The sequence below is a fragment of the Callospermophilus lateralis genome, chromosome 11 (genome assembly GCF_048772815.1).
Source record: "Callospermophilus lateralis isolate mCalLat2 chromosome 11, mCalLat2.hap1, whole genome shotgun sequence".
Classification (NCBI taxonomy): domain Eukaryota; kingdom Metazoa; phylum Chordata; class Mammalia; order Rodentia; family Sciuridae; genus Callospermophilus; species Callospermophilus lateralis.
Genome location: NC_135315.1, coordinates 68,841,333 through 68,864,030, shown reverse-complemented (window position 1 = coordinate 68,864,030; position 22,698 = coordinate 68,841,333). Strand labels below are relative to the sequence as shown.

At 45.5% G+C, this 22,698-nt stretch overlaps 1 pseudogene; it reads right to left on the bottom strand.

Moving 5' to 3' along the window:
- The window catches only part of LOC143410949 (teneurin-4-like), a 367,450-nt pseudogene that overhangs the window by 43,264 nt on the left and 301,488 nt on the right, over positions 1-22,698 (bottom strand).

Below are 22,698 nucleotides of genomic sequence, written 5' to 3'. Positions count from 1 at the left end.
TGTGCCTCCTGATCTAGCCCAAATACCAACATGTTATTTCCACATTTTCCCTTCCAGGATCCTTCTGTCTCACAGAGGAAGTCCAGAAGCACCCCAGGCCCTTCCTGCTTGGCTGCTCCATCTCTCTGCTCTCCCTCACACATGCCCTACACCCCACAAGCCTCAGGCCTCTTTGTCCCTGTTGTTCCTGCTCTGTCCCCTTCTCTTTTCTACTCATTCTTCAGGTGTCAGCTCAGATGGTACCTTTTCTTGCAATCTTTCCCCAACCTTTTTTCTCTGTGCACTGAGATCCATGCTGGTCTGCATCTAGATTACACAACACTTAATGTAATAGTCATGGCTATTTATTTGTGGGTCCTCTCCCAGACCCAGCCATTAGTACTTACATTAGAGACTAGATTTTGTTCATTTCTGTATTTCCAATGTTCAGCTTGGTGCCTTCTAGCTCATCACAGCTGCTGCTTGATTTAATGGATGGTATCTCCACTTTCACTTATTTAGGTAGTATTTGCATTCAAATTACTTAGCTTTTTTTTTTACTTCTCATTTGGGGGCAGTGGTAACAGCACAGGTGTCCTATTTATCTTGAAATGTCTCCTGTGACTTACTCTATACTGGAGCACAGATTTAATCTTCCCCGATGACACTGATTCTGGCTAAATAAAGTGCAGTGACCTTAGATCCTGCCCTGCAATGCCGGAGCAGCCTGATCTTCCAGCATGCCTGTTGACAGCTCAGAGTCGGGCTGATTGTTTCATTTCTTTGTGCATCACTCGGGATAAACTGGTGCTACCTATCTTGGCAGAAGATGGACCCCAGGGGAATCTGGTGGGGGCCCTGTCCACTTAGATTAGCCCCTTGAGTTTCCAGCTCGTGTTTCCAGCTCGTGTCTCACTGCCCCAGAGAAATGTCACTTGTGTAGATTTCTCATGTGGGTGACTTCCAGAAGATGATGGCACTGGCAGGATTATCTCAGAGTCTGTAAGAGCTGTGGCCACCTCTTTTGTGGTTTGGTGGTTAGTTAAGCATGGGGGAAAGAATATTAGTTGGGAACTTAGAAAGAATAGATTTTAATTGGGGCAAGTCCCCCAACTAGGTCAAGTTGTAGGTCCCTCAGATGTCAAATGATGAAGTCCCTGCTCCATTTTGCTCACAGGTTTGTCAGGGGATTATGTGAAATTATTAATAGTCCTTTCCAGCTTGTTGTGCTCTTTGAACTTCTCGGAGTCATTTCTTCCTCATGCTTCCTAGCACAGGGAGCAACCCCTGTGTCCATGATGCCCACCTGGACTTTGTCCCTGTGTCTGTGATGCCCACCTGGACTTTCACCAGGCGGCAGGACAGAGCCACAGACATGATACCCATGGATACCAATGTACCTGACACCACCAATGGATGCTGACTCTGTCTCAGACACTGTGCTACCACTTGACCTGCATGACCTCATTTTCTCACAATTATTGTGAAAGGTAGGAACTTTTTTTTTTTTCCTTATTTCAGAAAACTGAAGTTAGAAGAGGTGCAGTGACTTGACCAGGACCACAAACTGCTAAGGGCATTTCAACCCAGCTCTGTTTGACTCCAAAGTCTGTGTTCTTTCTGCTTCCTCACACTGCTGCCCAGGGACTACAAAGCTCCACAGCCCTCATTCACCTCATTCTCGCCCATATCCAGAGACTCAGCCCTCGCACCACCTCATCTGAAATACCATTCCTGGACCCCCACTTCTTCCCACTCCTGAAGGGGCCATTCCTCTGTGTCTCCAGAGCCTCAGCAGATTACACTTTTAGTTATCTGTAGTGCCTTAAGGCACTTCGGCTCAGTTGTCTGCCTTCTCAGTAAAATCTTGAACTCTTTCTGGGCAGAGATTGACTTTAAGTTCCCTGTGCTTCTCATTTGGCTGATGTGGAGTGAATGCTCTGGACAGTTCTGCTGAGTTCACGAGAGAATGAATGAATGAATATCTGCCTCCCTGGCTTAAGGATATGTAGGAAACACTCACTGCTGATGATCTGAGTTCGATGGTTCTAAATACAGCTTAAAAAAAAAGCCTTGCCTATAGTGACTAAAGGGCCTGGCCATCTACCTTTGAGATCTTTCCAGGTGACCACAAGGCACAGGCAGACTTGGGAACCGTGGCTTTTGAGAAGTGCTTTTCAAACTTCAATGTGCATATGAATTTCTTGGAGATTTTGCTACAATGTGGATTGTAGTTTAGTGATTCTGGAGTGTAGAACTTGAGAGTCTGCATTTCTGATCAGTTCTCAAAGCATACTGGTGTTGGTTGCCTGTACTTTTGAGTAGCAAGGCCTTGGAACGTTCCATAAACCACAAATGGTTTCAGGGCACGTGACGGAAGATGGCCTGGTTCTGTGGACAGAGAGCATTTCCTGGACAGGGACCATGTATGATCCATTCTGATTCCCGGTATCCTGAGCAAGGTTGGCACAGAATCATATCATAGACCTACTTCCAAAGTTTGCTGCAGGAGTCTCTAAGGACACACATTCTTTCCTAGTTCCTCAAACATAACCTTGGCCCCTCTGGAAGTGACCTAAAAACGTAGAGGTCTTTAGGGTACCACTCTTGAAGTTAATGAGCTGAAGTCAGATCTTACTCTACCATCTTTCTGGAAGCTGCAGGAAAGTTCTTAGCAGGAGGTAAGAACTCAGGAGTGTTTTGTGACAAAAAGTAATCTAATTCCAGCTTATAAGTGAGAATTCTCTTTTTGTCTCAGAGTGAGGTCTGCATCATATACAGGAGTGCCCTTCAACCATATCAGGTGGCAAGTTGGCAGGACCTGTTGCACTGGTTCTTAGAATTAGTGGGGAGGGTTTGAGTATTAAAGCCACACAGATAAATACAGTTCCACTACCCACTTGATGAAGTGACCTTGGGCAAAGCATGTTGCTACTTTGAGCCTCAGTTTTTTCATCTGAGAAAATATAAACTTCAAAGGATGATTCTGAGGATATAAATTGCATGAAGGATATAAATTTCTGTGCATAGTTCCAGATACATTAAAAAAAGAGAAAGAGAGAGAAATGCTCAATGAATGGCAAAGCTGGTCACCTTGGCAAAGCCTCCAGAATACTTATGTTGGTGCATAATGGAAAAGCTAAGTATGGAGATGCATTATTGTCCTGCGCAACCTATTTATGGGCACTTAAAGGTTCTGTTGAGTTAATACATGCAGCTAGGTTTAAGGGAGACTTGAGTTCAAGTGTATTTTTAACAAGAGGCTTTGAGCATTCCTCAGGGACCTAGGGAAGAGATCTGAAAAGAGGCAAGGATTCTTGTTCCCTAAAGGGGTCCAAAGAGGAAGATGGCCAAAGGATTATGGGTCTTTGTCCTGGACATGCCGAGCCTGAGGCCAAACAGCCAAAGGCAGAGATAAGCCCGTCCTGGGGAGTGCACACTCGTATGCATAGCTGATGTCACCCCTATGCAGCCAAATGCTATTACTGAGAGCAGCTGAGGCAGCTACTGGAGGACAAATTTCTAGAGGACAAAATTCTAGAATTTAATCTATCTCAATATTTACTGAGGGGTACACTGAGGTCTAGAGAGCAGAAGGGATTTGCCAATCTTCAGGTATCACTATTGAAACCGGGTTTTCTGTTTCCTGATAGACTTAGGAAAACTGGAACACACAAAATGGTTCCCTTTCCCTTCCACTTTGGCTCACTTTAGAAATAGTTTTTAGCACCTGAGAAAACAATGAATTGAAAGAGGGAAAGAACCCAGTTTTGAAATCATACAATGGAAATATCAAAAGGTCACTGAAGATCATAAATAAAAGAGACTCCAACCACTGCTCTTTGAATTTATAGAGGATGAGACTAGAAATCAGAAAGGCTGGGTGATCAGCCCAAGGCCATATGGCCCCCAATTTCCTAGCTTGTCACCTGTGTCTCAGTTGTTCTCCAGCCAGCTACCACCATGGACTGATGCTTCAGTGTGAAATGCTATGTTTTAATCCAAGATATTTATGGGAAATGTACTTTTGTTCTGCAAAACTGAAGTTGAGAGCAATGTGTAATTCAGTATCCTCCATTCAAATCTCATGGAATAGCTCAGATTTCAGTGTGAGAAAAAACATTTCTCCTCTGAGATGTGAACATATTTTCTGTTTCTGTTAATGCAAATCCTAAATGTAGTTCTATGTTTTCCTATTTACTTGCTCTGCTGCCATGAAATCAAGTCCACTCTGAGGTACAATCAGACGTGTTTCTTCTTTTTGACTTTGCTTCCCACTTCCTGTTTAATTTTAAGACATGTGTCTTTGGGTGTAAGAGAACTCAATTCCTTTTTGGGAAAAATGGAGGCATCACAATCATCACCATATAATATGATATCATTGTATCATCATAATATCATCATTTAATTATAAGTTATAATATATTAGTAATTCTAACAATGTATGTATCTTGTTATTGTTATCATCATTACTGCTATGATGACCATTTTTTGAGCACCTCCTTATGCCTGAAAATGTTCTATACTTTGTAAAATCCCTTGTGACTCTTTGTGTGTGTGTGTGTGTGTGTGTGTGTGTGTGTGTGTGGTGCTGGGGATTGAACCCAGGGCCTTATGCATGCAAGGCAAGCACTCTACCAACTGAGCTATGCCCCCAACCCCCATCCTTTGTGACTCTTACACCAACCCTTTGAGGGAGATTTTAATAACCTCAATTTAGAAATGAGAACTTCAAGAAATGAGGTAATTCTTTCGAGACCACCCAGTTGGGGAGCTTCAGTTTTCTCCTCTGTACATTGGATGTACTCACAGGGATCCACCTCACAGATGGTTTGGGGACAAAATGTTACTCTTTCAGCTATACAGTGAAAGCTCTATTCATGTTAATTATTATTATTTTAAAAGAATACATACAATTATTATATAAAATATCTACTTATATAGAAATGGATCCAATTATTGAACTAGGGTCTGTCTGGCTCTGTTCATCATCTCAAAGACTTTCTTTTATCCCAACTTAGCACCACCCATGCACCATGTTGAACTAAACTACATGTGGTTAGCTCAGCACCACCTCTGTGGCTGTCTGAACCAGAGCTCTATCTGCTTGTGGTTAGTTTTCAAGTCACCCTAATGTGTGCAGGGCAGGGAACTCTATTAGGGGGTAGACTAAGGCCACAATGACAGGTATCACTTTGCTTTGTGTCTGGCTAGACTCACTCCTGCTGGCTGTACTGCCACTCTGAGTCTATGACAAGCCTATTCTGTGACAAAGTTCCTATCTGGGGATTGTCCTCTGAATACATTCCCTGTGGCCTGCTCAATCTTTGCTAGATGATATCAGTGGATTGATCACAGGGATGATTCAAAAGCCATGGTACCTGGAATGTCCATAGAAGTGTAAATTTCAGATTCCTCACCTGATCAATGTGTTTTCAGAATTTTCCATCATGACCATCAGTCACTTGGCACAGTCTGAGTGATATCCTCATTTATGCTGAGAATTAAGCAGACTATGGCATTCAAATTACCATGTCATGGTTTAAATTCTTTCTCCTGTTGCTTCTATCTGTCATGTCCTCAGACTATAGGATAACCACCTCACTTTGCCATGGATTCAAAGAGTTCAGGCTCTTGCCACCCACTGCCACCATTATTAATGACTTCCTCTTATTGCCACTGATTATCCCCAATCCGTTCCAATCACCCAGGATTCCTTTGCCATTGAGCCATCTGAAATTGACATGTGTAGCTTACCATACAACATGCAACAAGGCAGGGGAGAGACAGGGAATTCTCCACTGGTTGGCTTACCTATGTCTGAAATCTTTATTTCTGACAGAAGACAGGAGAGCAGGGAATAGAAGAAAGAATGAGGTGTTAGCAGCAGGGTTAGAAGCATTATTAGCGGCCTGAAAACTTGACAGCAATGCTACTGTACAATACTGTAATAAATAAAGACTTAGCAGCTATGACACTGATATATTTTATATTGGATATTACTTGTCAGTGAGTTCACTTACAAGCAGCTACATTTCACAGAGGAGGCACGGTTCCACCTCACCCCCACTGCTGACTCCGGAAAGAGGACTAGCATGACACATTCCGCTGCCTTAACGAGCTAAGACACAGACTGGAACAGTAGCTTCCCTTCCCCGTATAGACGCGTTCCCAGTGATACACAGGCTCGCTGCTCTGTCTCTACATCCTCACTTCCCTACAAAGAGTTATCAAAATGTGGGAAACCTACTCACAATAGGAAACAGAATTGGAGATATGCTATATTTAGAAGGGAGGGCATGGCATAGAGAAACAGGCCTGGGGGAAATGATTGGAGGAAAATATATCAAGACGATGATATAATGATTAACTTAGTTTTCTTTCCAAACTACATTTACTCCTCCCTACTCTACTTACTCACTGTCTCACATGATCCTCACAACAGTGGTGGGAAGGAGGCAGGGAGATGATATCACTTATTTAAAATATATAAAAGTGGAGGCCCAACGAGGTTAAGTGTTTGGTCCAAAGTCGTACAGCTTCTCTGCCAAGGTGAGGCAACCCCCTGGTCCTTGGCTCTCTCCATTATAGTACATATATGTAGCTGAGTAAATCAATACATTCAGAATTTCTTCTGTCTTGACAGATATATATGCCAGTCAACCTCATAATAGAAGAAAGGCAGATAATACTCCATTGGAGGCCTACTTCTCATCAGCCTGATGTATGATTTCCTATGGGCCTGCACATATGAGCTTCCATCTTTTGTCTCTGTGTGTGGGGGCAGATGCTAACACTTCTCTTAGTGCCAGGAGGCTGTCAGGGAGCCAGCAAGCTTTGCCCTCCGTCTCACACATGTGCTGTAGAATGAGATTCTTTCAAGCAGAGAATATTTATAAGGCATTAAGACAAAGTAGTCCTCATTGGGTTGGATGACAATTCTTTGGTGAGGCAGAACTGGGTAATGGCCTTCTGGATTTGGGTCTGCCATTCTAGAAGCTGGACCTTGGATAGGCACTTTAAATTCCCTGGGCCTCCTCTTTCCCACTTATTAAAGGGTAATAATAATAAAAACCTCACAGAACTGTTACATGTGGCAAACAGTAGGAGCCCAACTTTCCCCTGCCTGCATTGGAGAAAGGCTTTCAAGTTCAAGGGTCTGTCCTGCTCATGTAGACCCCTGCCCAGGAGACAGATGGGTCCCATTCCCTAAAATAATTGTGAAGGAACTTGGTGTCATTTCTCCTGTAGGGTGGGTGGGACTCCTCTGTTTCTAAAGCACAGCTTCTCCATAGCCCCAGAGCCCACAGTGCTTTGGTTCTAAAGAGATCTGGCTCAGGAAACAGAGAAACAATGCAAAACACGGAGGCCTCCCTGAGCTGTAGCTGTGCTGTGCACCAGCCCTCATGGAAGGAGGGGAAAAGGGTGGCCCAGCTGGTTCTGCAGCACCTGAGGAGCAGAAAGGCCCTGCCTGGGTCAGGCCTGTGGGGCCTTGTCTCAGTACTGGCCAATCAAAGGGAACTGCTGCGAACTCTGATGAGTGCTAAGTAAATAGGGTCAAACTTGGGCACATGGCCATAGGGGCCTCATGGCATATGCCATCCATCCCTTGACTTTACAAAAGAGACTTGTGTGACTAATTTTAATCAGTTTAGTACTAGGGAGCAAAAAGGTTCAATGGCACCCAGAAGTCTGCCAGCAGCCTTCCATGTCACCTGGATGCCAAGGACATCTCCCTGTTCCCAGGGTGGTTTGTCTTCACAGTGCACCGAGGGAGGCAGCACCTGGTTGATCTGGAGAGTGAAAAGTCAGATTCTGACAGACATGGATGGCACTGTCGGTCCCAGTTCTCTGGATCAGTGGATAATGTAGCTGGACCCTAGGATGGCAAGGGGATGTTATCAGGAACTTAGAGAAGGCACCGCCTTACATACCTCAGCTCCAGGATGTTGGTGACATTTCCAGAGGGGAAGATCCTACGGATGTAGTTGAAGTCACCCACATAGAGGCTTCCATCAGAGCCACAGGTGAGGGCCACGGGGGCCAGGAGCTTGTTGCCATCTGCAAGGCCATTGCAGCTGGGGCAGGAGATGCTTCTCCGGTGCCCATTGCCCATGATGCTGCCAATGACTGGTGGCTGCTGAGACACAAACTGGTTTTCCCCATTCCCTTTGTACAGGATTCCTGGGACAAGAAGAGAAGAACAGAATCATCTGGGAGCAGGAGGTGGGTCCTTCTTCCTATGGTCAGCCACAGTCACCTGATTTTGCAAGGTCCCCAGTCTCTGTCAACCACTTCCCAACTCACCTCTCAAGGCTGTGCCTCACCCACAGTGAAAACCAGAAGGACTGAGCAGGCCACACTGTTTCACTGACTTAATTGTCATCATAACCCGTATGAAGGCACTGATAAGATCACTATTGTACAGAGGGAATAGAGCAGGCAGCTCACTCAGGGCCACACAGATGAGAAGTGGACGAGCCCTAGAGTTCAGCTCCTGATTGTTCAGCTACCCTGACTCGCAAATGGGCTGCACATGGCTCCTGCACCCTGATCACACCTCTGTGACAGTGTGGATTCTAATTGCTAGGTGTCTTTCTCCCTTTCTATCAGAACCATTTCAAGTGTGGACAGTATGTCTTTTTTTCCCTTCTGTAGCCCCAGGGCCAACACAAAGCCTGACATGGAGTAGACACTGGCACATATTTATAGAGATGAATGAGGTGCTCCCAGGAGACTGGACTTTGTGCCTGGTTCTGCTCCTAACCAGCTGATCACAGATCTTGCACAGTCTCCACACTTTAACTGCCCTGCAGCCCAATGGGGAGATTGACCTCAGTGACTGGGAAGCTTCCTCCCAACTTATGTTGTTTTCATTCCAGATCATTCTTCCCCCACCTGCTTATTGTCACAGCTTCCAAACTGGCTACCTCTTGCCTTCTAGCCTGCAGCCTGAGAGGGTTTTGGCTTTTATGGGTCACACGAATCTTCTCTCAAGCTGCCACTTGTTAGCTTTGCCAAAGCTATCAAATGGATTGCTTCAATTTTTGATGTCGTCGAATGAATTGCTTTTCCACTTTAAAGTTGGTGCTTTTTTAGGTTTCAGGAAATCCTTTCCTGAAAGGTGAACTAGAAAGGTGAGGATCGAACTCAGTGCCTCACATATGCTAGGCGAGTGCTCTACCTCTGAGCCACAACTCCAGTCCTATTTTGGCTTTTCTTTATTTTTTATTTTTATGTGGTGCTGAGGATTGAACCCAGTGCCTCACATATGCTAGGTGAGACCTCTACCACTGAGCCCTATTTTGGCTTTTCTGACACATGTGGCCAAGGCTAATTTTAATCACCACTCACAGATCAGCTAATGAATTCCTGCCTCAGCTCTGTGGGCTCCATTTACCTGTTTCTGTGCCAACACCACACAGTTTTAGATGTTACAGTTTTCTAGTTTAACTTAATACCTGGTAAACTCATTTTCTGTGTTCTTATTTTAAAGATTGTGTTAGCTATTTATAAACCTTCATTTCATTATAAATTTTATTATTAGTTTGTCAACTTCTCCTTAAAACATGCTGTGGTTTTGACAGGCATGCACTGTACTTTTCAGCAGAAGGTACGTGACATGGTTACCATGTTTAGTTGTCCTACCCTGAAAGAGTCGGATTGAGTTATTATTGGAAGTGCAGATGTGATCATGGCACTTGCCTGCTTGAAACCTCTCAGAGGCTTGACATTTGCCTCTGGATGAAGTCCAAAGTCCTAATCTACCCTGGGCTCCAGCTGCTCAGCCCCCAGCTTTGGCTTTGGCTACTCTTTCCTTCATCTCATTCTCTGCTCAAATCACAGTGGACCTTCTTCTCTCCAAGTACTCTTCTTGGAGGCTTCAGCTCTTCCACAGGTACTGTGCCCTCTGCTGGAATGTTCACCTTTTTGAGACCCAGAGTTATCTTGCAGACCTCTGAGACTCAGGCCAGGGATTTTCTCCCCAGGGATGCCCTGAATCACCAAGTGCTGTGTTCTTCGTGTGCTTCCATGGTGTCCTGCACCTCCCACTGTGATGGCGTGGCCAGTGCACAGCAATGCAACTACCTGGTGAGTATTTGTCTCTGACCATGTAAAGTCTTGAAGCCTCTTATTTCTGTATCCCTGGTGCCTAGCACAGTGATAGGCTGAGAGCAGGTACCCAAGCAATATTTGTTGACTGAGCTTTCTGTTGAACTGATTGCACAGGAACCCATGTAATTCAAAGTGTGTACTTTTTTCTTTGGAGGGCCCAGGGAATAGGACGCAAGGTGACAACCTGGCCTGGCTCAAGGAATTCTATTATTCCACTCACCACTTTGGATGTTGAGGGCATGATGTTTATCCAGGCTCCATCCTCCAAGCTTGGATGCATCGATTTCATAGCCCTGCAGCACTGCTGTTCTTTCTTCCCATAGGATCAGATCTGGGCAGGATTCGTACTCATAACCCACAGAAACTGTAGGGACCAAAAAGAGCAAAATGCATGGGTGAGCAAAGTCCCTCTTTGGTCTTTAGACTTGTAGGCAAGGCCCTCTGCTTGTCTTTTGCAGAAGGAGGAGGAGGAAGAGGAGGAGGAGGAGGAGGGAGAGGAAGAGAAGGAGGAAGAGGAGGAAGAGGAGGAGGAGGAGGGAGAGGAAGAGGAGGAGGAAGAGGAGGAAGAGGAGGAGGAGGGAGAGGAGGAGGAGGGAGAGGAGGAGGATAAGGAGGAGGGAGAGGAGGAGGAAGAAGAGGAGGAGGATAAGGAGGAAGGAGAAGAGGAGGAGGGGGGAGGAGGAGGAGACAACAATGACAAAAAGGATCATGTTTCTAACCTGGGAAATAGAACTATGTGAAATACTGATCCAATACTGACATAGTGATGCCAAGTTTTCAAAATCTTTTTTCCTTTTTGATGAACAGTTGAACACGACTGGGAAAAGTTAAACAAATGTACTGAATACTGTCAAAGGACCATGGTGAATCAATTCCAGGGAAGTTATTTTCAATAAGGAAAATACTTTATGCACAAATGTCTTCACTGTAGCATTATTTATAATGTTGGAAATTTGAATTAATCTAAAGATCTGAAAGAGGTGAGGGACTGAGCAAACCTACGCATGTCCAATCCAGGAATATTACACAGCCCATGGAAACTATGCCTGTGAAGACACATGGTGACATTGAGATGCTCGTGGAGTAATGCTCGCTTAAAAAGACTGGCCTTCTTCAGTAATCTATGTGTGCCAACAAAATAAAGACACACAAGAATAAAGAAAGCAAATTCAAATATTAATAAGTAGTTGTATTTATTCATGGGATCACATGACTTTTTCTATCTTTGTCTATTTCCCAAATTTTTACAGGGAAGAAATCTGGACTTGTTTGTAATGAATACATGGAAAATAAGCTCAGTTGGGGAACTTTGGAAGCCAAAAGTTGCTTCAAGCTTTCCAAACTTGCAAATGCTTTGGCTTAACTTTTGTTTCATAAATCCAGGCCCCTCAGTAGGTACTTGGGATGAAGGCTAAGTACAGCAGGCTCCTTGAGTCTGGGTGTGTAAAGGCCCTGTCGGTGACCTTGTGAAGGAAACCAGCAGAGACAGAAATGTTATTTCTTCCAAGTGTCTTTCTGAATAGGCACTATTTTCCAGTGGACAATTTCCTACCTTATGTTTAAGACAGGAATTAACAACTGGGCAGCCCCTTACAGTTTCTTGTATGTACCATAAAGATGGCTGACCAACTATGGTAATGGGGAACAGGCTGGCGATGTCCCTGTCACCTCTTCCCTATGACCCCGAGTCACAGTACCTCCTACTGTTCACCTGTGACCTCAGAAAAGTGAGCCCATGCCTGAAATTTCACTGTGCAGACCCTTCTTTTTTAATTGACTGTGAGTACTAAATATGATCATTTCAACTGAAAGATGTTTTTTTTTTTTTTTCCTGAAAAGACAATAGATGTGGCGTGATCTACAAACGGGACTGTGAAGAGTGAAAGATGCCATGTTTGCTCCCAGTGTTCCTTTGTGGGACAGGTGGGAATGCAAACTGTAGTGAAGACCTGGAATAAATCTAGCTCTGCTCATTACCAGCTGTGGCTCCTTGGGAAGTCACCTCACTTCTCTGGTTTCAGCCTCCTCATACAGGATTTCTGACTGGGGAGGCGGTTGTAAGGATTCACTGGATGCTAATGCACAGGGGGGCATCTTGCCCAGAGCTGGTGCTTGGGACAGTCTCTTATGTACTTCATGCTCCTGCCTTCCCTTCTGTCCTCCCTCCTTCCTACCTTCCCTTTATTCCTTTCTAAACACAACATGGCTTCTCTGTTTCCTTATCCTGCCTTGGCTAGGCAAAGGGAATGAGACTGGAGTGTGGTTCAAGGTGAGAAGTTACTCCCTAAGGGCTTGGAGGATCAGCCCTGAGTGTTAGGACTGCTAATGACCCGCTCTGAGCCCTTTCTGGGACCCTACACTGACCCAGAAGCTGGAAGAAGTATAGCCTGCCCCTGGAAGCCCAAGCTCTCAGTGGGGCTGCTAGGTAAGGCCAGAACCAGCTTCTGCTTTATATTGACAAACAGACAGCAATAATAATGACAGAAAAACAACTTCTCTGATTGGGAATAAAGTCATGAGGCCCAAAATGCCTTTCTGATGAAGGGACTATCTTAGTTCCTGTGCCTCAAAATGTGGAAGCAGCCCAGTTTCTTGGCTCTCCTTCTTTAAGGGTTAGGTTGAGGCAGGATGGCTGTGGGGTGGCCAGGCAAAGCCCACAGGCTGGGCCTTTGTGGCACACGGCATCTTTTAGCTCATCACAGTGCTTTTTGAGGGCTGTTTGGGTTTTGTAGCCATTTTTAATGTGGAATTTCCCACATTTAGGTCTTTCAATACATTCTTCAATGTCATGGATGGTCACTGAGAGGCCTTAAAGGGCAATTAAGACTTTTTTTGATCTGAGAAGAAGAAGGGAGGAAAAAATAGTCAAGAAGGTGACAAGAGTCGCTCTGGGGGGAGGCGGGGGTGTTCTGCAGCAGGCGGCTTACCGAAGGCTTCTGAGAGCCCAGGCACCTTCTGGTTGTAGACGTCTGTCTTGTCCCACATGAAATAGTAGGACAGGTCGGGAGCTGCAGCAAACCACTTCCTGAAGAGGCGGCCCTCCACCGCCACCATGAGGTGGACCTTCATGAGGTTAAAGGGGATGGTGGGGTGGGTGAGGCTGATCCTCAGGACAGATTTGTAGCCTGGGGTGCGGCTGCTCAGGTAGCTCAGCCTCATCTTGCAACCAGAGATGGCGATTTCCTCTTGCAGAGCCTAGAAAGCAAGATAGATCACAGTTGGGGATGGTCACTGGATCACTCAAGGGAAGGAGGACAGCCATGGCCCATGGATTCTGGTGTTCAAGAGGCAGAGGATGAAATAGAGTGGAAGACGGTGGGCAAGGGGAGGAGGAGGAAGAAAAGAGAAGAGGGGAGAATGGAAGGTGAGAAGAGCCAGGAGGAGAAAGGGGGAAAAAAGGAAGAGAAAGGAGAAAAGAAATTGAGGGAGGAGAAAGGAAACCTGAAGACCGGTCTCTGGCCGGCCAGCTCTTATGTGGCATATCCCTGCATGAGCCACCACACCTCGATGAGCTTTGGCTCCTCCTCTGTAACATGGATGGCAACACGGCATCCCATTATTGAGAGAAACACACAAGATAATGCTTAGGAGACCCCTGGCAGCAGGCTGCCTCTCACAAGCTGTGCCATCCTAAAAGACTCCTGGAGGCTCTGCAGCCCAGTTTCCTCCCTGGATTAGCACAGGGCTGAGCAAGGTCATGGATACGAAGTGGCCAGCACCTCAATGTTGGGTAGGACAATGGTGCAGTGGGTGTCAGCAGAGCTGAAAGTGGGGGATCCTAAGAAGAGAGATCTTCTTCTCAGACTAATGTGGACAGTTGCTTGAGCAAGAAGGAAAGCTTCTCAAAATTTCCTTAAAATGAGATCTGTTTCAAATGGTGTTACTTTCCAGGAAAGTACACGGAGACTATGTGAGGCTGACCAAACAAATGACCAGGCAGAGTTGAGAGCTGAGGGTACAGCTTGGCAAGGATCAATGCCGAGGCCTCTGCTCACCCCCAGAGAGGTTGGATTGGCAGCATGGGGTCTCAGTACATATGGGATCCCCACAACGCTCCCGTGACAGATGAATGGAGTGTTGGGGAAGGCAGTGCTTTTTCTGCTGGGTGCTGTGGGCCCAGCCCAAGGTAGAAGAGTCAGTGGATGCCAGATAATCAGGTTTGTGGCCAAAGTGGAGGACTTTTGTTAGCTTGTGGGCTCTCTCTCATTAAAACATTGAACACTGAATCAATCAAGGCTGGCATGTCCATTTAAGGGACAATGAGTATTTTACCTTGTGTGCACAGATAAGCTGGGCCTTTTTCTGTCCATCCCATAGACAGGTGGGAACATTTGTCCCAACCCTGCTCTCCAGGATACAGGGAATTGTAGGGGTTGGCCTTAACCCATGACAGTCTTCCGAAGTCACAGCTTGTAAGGCAAAGCAGGTGGTACACCTTGGTGAAGCATAGGCAGGAGCCAGAGCTATCCCCACGCTCTCATACACAACACCCTTCCTGAGTGTACCCTTTACATTTTGCACCTGCCAGCACTTGCAAAGGCTAACCAATGACTAAACTGGCAAAACCCTGGAGTTTGTTTTCATGTTTTTCGTGAGTCTGACAATAAGCAAGGTTTGTGCCCCAACTGGCCCTGTAGGCAGCTGGCTCAGAGAGCAGTGTAAAGAGGGTGCGACCTTGAACCTCATTTGTTCCAAAGTCCCTGCTCCTGAGAAAAATGTCTAGCTGGAGCAGAGCCAGGGTTGAGTAACAAATTAGTTCTCTCCAGCAAGTTCTGTCTCCACTGACAACCATTTCATAGAAAGGTCAGCCTGGTCATTGAGACAGGAGACAGGTGCTGAATCTCTGAAAAGGAGTGAGCTTGCAACCTGTGTGTGCAATGAGACTTTTGCAATGGTTGTATTTCCTTCTTGTGGGCCGGCATTGGAAGCCACTCAACAGGGTACGCACAGAGAGATGTGTTTGCTCAACCAGGTGTGAAATACACACATAAATGTATAAACTCTCTGCTCTGCAGCACCAGGGCCATCCATTAACATGCACAGCACCAGAGTTCTCATTAGGCAGGCCAGGAGACCAGGGCTTCTCCTGGACTTCTGGTTGATACATCTCCCCTTCCTCAGGCCTTTCTTTCTGCCCCTGGAAACCAGCCTGGGGATGTTAGAGGACATTCAACTCAGGGGTTCTTTGTCAAGCCATGAATCCATCTTGATTTCTATCAGATTAAAATGCATTTTTCCCAATTACTTTCTTTTAATGATAATTAAGTAAAACACTTGCGTGTATAGATTTGAGCCAAAGCAATCCTTAATTGGCGTGAAGGCAGCGTGTGTTAAGTAATCTTAATAATAATAATAGCTAAAATTTATTGAGCACTTACTAGGTGTCAGACGTGCTAAGTACCTCATACACATTCTTTTCATTTAATCTTTATTATAATGCTTGCTATTTGGGATCCCGTGGCTTATTCCTCGTGGTTCAATCTATTATTATAAATACTCTCAACAGAAATACTGAGAGAGGGGACACCCTGCAGGCTCTGGTAAAGGAAAGCAGACTGAGCTGGATGACAGGGGAAAGGGAGAGGGTATTTACTGTAGCCAGAGCCAGGTAGGTTGCAGGTGCTCAGGTGCTTTCAGTGTGTAGGAAAGGTGGCCCGCATGTCCTGACATCATGCCTATCAGGGAGTTTGGCAGCTGGATTCAACAAGATGGGCTGAGAGGGTCTGACCCAGACTCCAGAGAAGTACAGTCTCTGAGATCTCCTAAATGATATGCAGCCAGGAAAGCCGGGTACCTGAATTTCTGGCACAATGGGGCCTTTCTCTGCACAGGAGCTGGCAAAGGACATCAACGGGGATGGAGACACAACGGGGTTGGGGCGGGCGAAGTTGCTCAGGTCGCAGCTGGGAATCTCATTCTCTTCATGCCGCATGATGATGGTTTCCATGACAAAGAAGCGATCCCAGGGCAGCCAAAGGGTGTGCTCCTGTGTGATGAAAGGCGCCCCGCTCAAACCGCAGGATGATGGAGACACCACCATTTGTGACCAAGTCAAGGCTGTGTGGAGGGAGGGAGGGTGGGGGAGAGGAGGGGGGAGCAGGAAAACCAGGAGGATGGGGAGGAGAAAGAGGAGAAAAAATTACACAAAGGGTCTGAGCACTCAGTGAGGAGACTTAACACCTAAAGACTTGTCTGCAGCCACAGTGGTGACAGTGACTCCAGAGGCCTTTGTGGTTGCTGTGTTGTCAAGTGACTCACCATAGAAAATTTACCGGAGGCAGATTAGCTACTATTAAAAGAGCCAGTCTTCAGGGCACAGGATATCAACAAATCTGCTGCTGTGGTGCTCCTGGCGCGTTGGCCTTTTACCTGGGTCAGAGCTGAAGCCCGATAAAAAGTCAGCAGAACAAGCTCTGACTCAGTTGTTGGGAACCCTAAGCCTCTTCCTGGTTCTGACATGAACTATTGTGCAGCCTCAAGTAAGTCATTTAGCTTCTCTGATCCTCAGTTTTCTCATGGTAAAATGCAAAGGTTCAAGTGGATTATTCTTAAGTCACTCAGATTCTGTGACTCTGAATGACTCTGTGACTCTACAGCAATTTTGGCTCTGATTACGATAGATTATTCAACAAAGGCCTTTTAAATTCCAAATAGCTGAACACTTTAGAGACAATAAAATTAGAATCACAGCATTTTATAACTAAAAGGGGGCCAGAAGACTGAGTGGCACTGTCAGTTGAGATGAGATCACCATGACACGGCTCTGAGAGCTGATAGCCCAGCCTGTACACAGCTCCTGTGGATGGTAGATAGGTCTAAGCAGCACCTGCCTTCCTAGTGCTTGTTCCCTTCTCACTTGGTGGTTGCAATTCAACCTGGATTCTCCTGTGCAGTTGGTTTGAGAGACCCAGGGTCGGATCTCACCTTTAGTCTGATAAACCCACTTTATGGGATTGGGCCTGTTGCTCCAGCTTGCTTTCCCTTCCCCTAGAAGCTACAAGGGTTTTATGCGCGACTGCCCTGATCTAGTGCCCAATCCTGCTCTTGGTACATGGCACTCCCAGATTCACATCCCTAGGTTCCAAAGACGTCTATCCTGTCTATCTATCCTCTGCAGGAACTTTCCACCCACTTTCCCTGATTTCTATGCCACACTTGGGAAGAAGAAGTCAGGCTCCACCTCTTTCAATTCGTAATGACAGAGAAACACCAGGGAAGGAACTCATTTTGGACCAAGAGTTCAGGTGGTGGGTCTCCATGGTTTTGGGGAAATATCCAGAGAGTGACTTTTCTGTTACAGAACTAAATAGCATCTGTGCTTTGACAGAACATTTTAAACTATCAAACAGAATTTTGGCCAGCATCAAAAGCTCTCTTCATGAGAGTCTGAGCGTGGGGAGAAAGAAAAGACATACATGAGAAGGCACATTCTCAAGACTGTGAGCAGGATGGGGCATCTGGCTCGCCAGCCGCTGAGTGCAATGGGCTGGGGCCAGGCCCACTTGTTGGTGGGAAAACCTTGTTATGGATAAGAATGTGACTCCGACCCCAAAGAGAAGGCCTGCCTGGTTCTCAGACAAAGCCCAGACAGCTCAGGGCCGCCTGAGCATTGCTACACACTCCATGGGTGAGTTATGCTCCCTTTCCAAGCCTCTATTTCCTCATCTGTAAAATGAAGCTGATGACCATAATCACTTGGCAGCATTATTAATTTGAGAGATGAGTGATAGATGGGAAAAGAACAGGGCCCCACACATTTCCTGGGTGTCATGCTCTATATAATCCCATTTTTCAATTCAATGAGCCTGAGCTGTTCCTCCTGTCTGCGATTCTTTCAGTTTTTCTTCATGACTCCTATTTTCCATTTCTTTAATGATCTCTTTGGCTAACTTCTCTGCTACTGTTTTGTTTATGAGCTCCTGTTAATCCTGAAATCTGGTCTATTAGCATGTGTGCAGGGGTGGGGAACTGCCGCAGGTGTCATGGTGCCTGTCTGGAAAGTGGGGATCACAGACACATCAGTCCCCAGGGTTACAGTGCACTTGTATGTACTCTTATCTCCAGACTGTATCTCTGGCCTTATGGTTTCTCCAAGGATATGAGAGTTAAGAGAGAAGGTGGGTCAAGGAAGCGAGGAGAGAAACAGGCAAGATGCAACCAGCTCACATGTAACAAATGAAGTCTCAGACATTATGGGGACAGTGTATGACGACTTCCTCATACAGTATGAAATGTCTACAATGGGAAGTAAATTTAAGCCCCACAATGCATTGGTAGGAACTGCTCAGAAACACAATCTCTAAGTGGTAGTTATACTGGTCACTATGCCATAACATAGGAAGCTGATGCAGGGTCTATCCCTCTGGGGCCTCCATATCTTTAAAGGGCAGCCCAAAGGTGCCAGAGAGTGAGTTTTCCCCAAGGGCCACCATGTTTATGCCAGACCCTGTATGTTTTTTGGACCTACCCTAGACAATCCTAGCAGGGTGCAAGGACTGATGATCTGTCACCCCATGAGTGACTGACAATTTCATGGCAAAAAAGAACAGTCCTCCAGGCTCCTTTTTGATGACTGTTTCCCAGCAGGTAATCATGCAGTGAGAACACCTGTTGCCTAGGAGGCTCACATGAGCCATTTCCATAAAGCCGAGAGCCCCAAACCAGCAGGCAGTGAGGGCAGTGCATAATGGAGACTCCTTTGCACTGTAGCGGGAGTCTGCACTGATGTGCTTCCTGGTTGGAATGTATGCAGGGCAGGGAGTGGTGGCCTGGCCTAGCCAGTTACCCCTGGGGGCTGGCCATGAACCTCTTCCAGCTGGGCCCCTTCCCATTTGCAGGGAGGTGGGGAGGCTCCCATGCCAAGCTTGCCAGCCCTGTCTAAGAGGCACACATGTCTACAAACAGATGAGCCTCTACTTCATTAGCACCTCGACCGGGACATGCTCACATCTGATATTGGATTAAAGAGGTGCTAAAATCAATCAGGCTGGAGCATAATTTCCAACACAGAGTGAAAATCAACCTTATGGGCCCACAGTTAGTCAGATGGAATGCCACCACCTGATTTTATTAAAAATAGAGGACTTGTCACCACTGACAGCCTAAATATTCCACTTTGCTCCTCCTTCCCTTTTCTCCAAAATATTCTCATTGCCTATCCTGTCACCATCACCTCCTTATTATTCAATAATTTGTAATTTTAGTATCAGTTATATTTATTATAGACTTACTATGTGTCAGACCTTAAATATAGCAATTAATCTGAGTGGAGCAGGGAACTAAGATTTACTTATTTATTTTTATTTTTTGGTACTGGGGATTGAACCCAGGGGCACTCAACCACTGAACCGCAGCCCCAGCCCTTTTTGCATTTTATTTACAGATAGAGTCTCACTGAGTTGCTTAGGACCTTGCTAGGTTGCTGGGTCTGGCTTTGAACTCATGATCCTTTTGCCTTTGCCTCCTGAGCTGCCGGAACTATAGGCTTGTACCACCGCACCCGGACAGAACTAAGATTTATTAAACACCTATAATGTGCCAGGTGTTTTCCCATCCATCATATCATCTAGTCCCCACAACCATTTTGAGAGATGGATAACATTGGGACCATTTAACCGCTGGAGAAGTGCAGGCTTAGAGAGGTAAGGAGATCTGTCCAAGAACACACATGTAATGGGGGAGAGCTAAGGTTGTTAAGGAAGATTTACTTCATTCTGCTGATAGTTCTTGGAGGAATTTAAGGTCAGAAGGTTATTACCTAAATGGCTTCCATAGACCTGAGCAGTTGTAGATGGAAACCACACAAAAGGAATAACTAAGACTTCTGGAGCTGTGTGGTCTGTGTGGTCTGTGAGAGTATTTCATACCATAATTCATGGAGCAGGATAATATGGATAAGGTACCCTATATTTAGTTTGAGGTTCACATGAGAAGAAATTGCTTATTTTATGGCCAAGGAGTCATAGGCTAGAGTCAGGCATAAGGTCATACCCTTGCTATACTATGACCAGTAAATTGCAGAGACATTTGAATTCAGGCCTTTTGGATCCAAGTCCAATCCTCTTTCTATGTGGCAAACCATGAGAATAAGGCCTTCACTCTTCCTGGCCCATAAAAGGTCTCCTACCTGCCATCTTGCCTGCTGATTGTATACCCAAAGAGCGGGTTATTGACGAAACTGATGTTCACACCAACAAGTGGGGTCCCATCTGATGTCATTACTTGACCACGGATGACACATGCATGCCTGTGGGAAAAGAAGAGAGAATGACTTGAGGTACCTTCCATGGTCAGAGTCCTGGCTGGCAGGGAACTTCCAGAGGTCAGAAGACAGACGAATAATCACTCAGATGCATCTTATACCCAGGGGCTCATGGTAGTCACTCCAGATAAACAATAACCTCTTAAAAATATCACCTCAATTTAAGGTATCAAAGTATCCTTGAGAGAACAGCTCTTCAAATAAAACATAAGAATATCATAATATTCCTAAGAATATCATATTACGCTGTAAGTAGAGAAAGCTGATTCCAGAGGGCAATACAGTGTAGTTATACATATGGATTTGGAGTGAGGGGTTCCAGGTTCAAATGCCAGCTCTGCTACTTCCTAGCTTTCTGAATTGTGCAGGTATGTGACAATTCTTTGAGCCTGTTTTTTTCATCCTTGTAAGCTCCATAAGAAGCAATGGCTATTACTGTCATTAGCTGTCTCATTGGAACTGAATGTACAAGAAAGTGAACAGGATAGAGGGTACTTGCTTTCATCTGGCATTAGTGAGAGAAGGGTAGATGTAGCATTCCCATGGGATGGATTCTGGAACCTGTCATCTCTCCCAGCAATCCACCCTGCCCCATTCTTCCTCTGTATTCTAGTCAGCAAACCGCATGCTTTAACTGAACATTGTGCCAGGCAAATGTTGCTTTGTGCCCCTGTGTCACTATAATGCTCTTCTGTCTGCCTAAAATGTCATTTCTGTAGCCCCTTCCCGACATTCTCATTCCTAAAGACCCACTTCAAGTGATACTTCTTCCCTGAAATCGTTCTTGATGTCCCTAATCACAACCAGACCCTCTGACCCTCAAAACCTGATACAAACACCTTTAGACCATATACTTTTTTTTTTGTCTCCAACAGAACCTGAGCTCTTTGAGGGCAGAGTCAAGTTCTCTTCCTTTCTTTCTCTCTACAGTGCCTGTACTATACCTAACAAGTACTAGGTCACAGTTGGAAAAAAAAAAGTGTGTGGGGGGATTGAGCAAATAAGTGGGAAATAGAACCTTTATACAGATGACTTTTATAAATATCCCAATGTGGAAAACAAAGGAAGAGAAGATCTTCTCTACATGAAGCAGAGGCAAAGGCCTCTTCCTTTGGGTTGGTTCTGAAGATCACTCTCGGAGTCTTAGTGTTTGGAGAAGGGAGCTAGAAAATCATGGGGCTAGTGGAACCTCTTACTTTATAGAAGAGGAAATGAAGAGGTTACGTTATTTGGTCAAAGCCATGTAGGAAGTGGTATCGTACATTATTTGGTCAAAGCCATGTAGGAAGTGGTATCGTAGCTTGGCATGACTTGGGGCCTTATAACTCTGGGTCCAGTGCTAGACCAACCTATTTGCCATGGGCAATTGGTGGGAATGAATGTGCTGGTTTCTGTCAGCATCCTAAGGATCAGGACACTGGAGACCAGCCCTCGATGACAAGACAAGTCTGAGGAAAAGATGCTCATATTACTGTGTTCAAAAAAAGAGAGAAGGCTTTTTTTCTGGCCAAGGGAAGAACCACTGATGAGGCCCATGGGCATTCACGAAGAAAGATCTCAAACTTTGTCCTTGCCTTATTAGGTACCCACATCTCTACCTTCCTAGAGTGATAAACTTTTCTCTGTTTGATGAGAAAAGCAATTAACACCAGGCTTGTAAGCAGCTGGTCTCACTAGTGTCAGCTTGTCCTTTCTGAAGGCAAGAACAACTACCCACAATGCATCAGGCACCCCACCCCCACCCCACTTCTCTCCCCACAATCTGGTTAAAGCTAATTCAGTCAGTGGTTTCCTTCCAAGGCCCTTGGTCTAAATGCAATTACATGACAAACAAGTTAAGCAGGCGAAACTCAGCAAAGACTTTTAGTCCTGCTCTGAAGGTCTCCCAATATATTTATGTAAAATTATCTCTCTACTAATGGGAAAGATTTATTCCATCAATTGTATTCAGCTGGTACTTAGAGAGGCTTTCTTTAATGGAGGACAATTGAATTTCTTATTGCAGGAACTTTGTCCTTCCAGAGAATTACTAACAGATCTTATCCCCTGATGTTGGCTACTAGCCAGCCTTCTCCTGACATACGTATCTTCAGATTCTGCCTAGACAATAATCAGCCCTCTGGGGATGGTTTCCTTTTGGGAGCTACCCTGGCTGCTGCCCTTTATGTACATGCAGGCCAGCATCTTCTGATTTATCTCTCTTTGGGGATTTTCCAATAATTGGAAATCATTAAATCAGCACCATTTTGCTATCATGTAGCCTCAAATTCTGCAAGCCAGAGTAGATGAAATTTTAGCTTAGGCTCCTGTGAATTGCTTTTGGATTCTGGAGAAAATTAAGT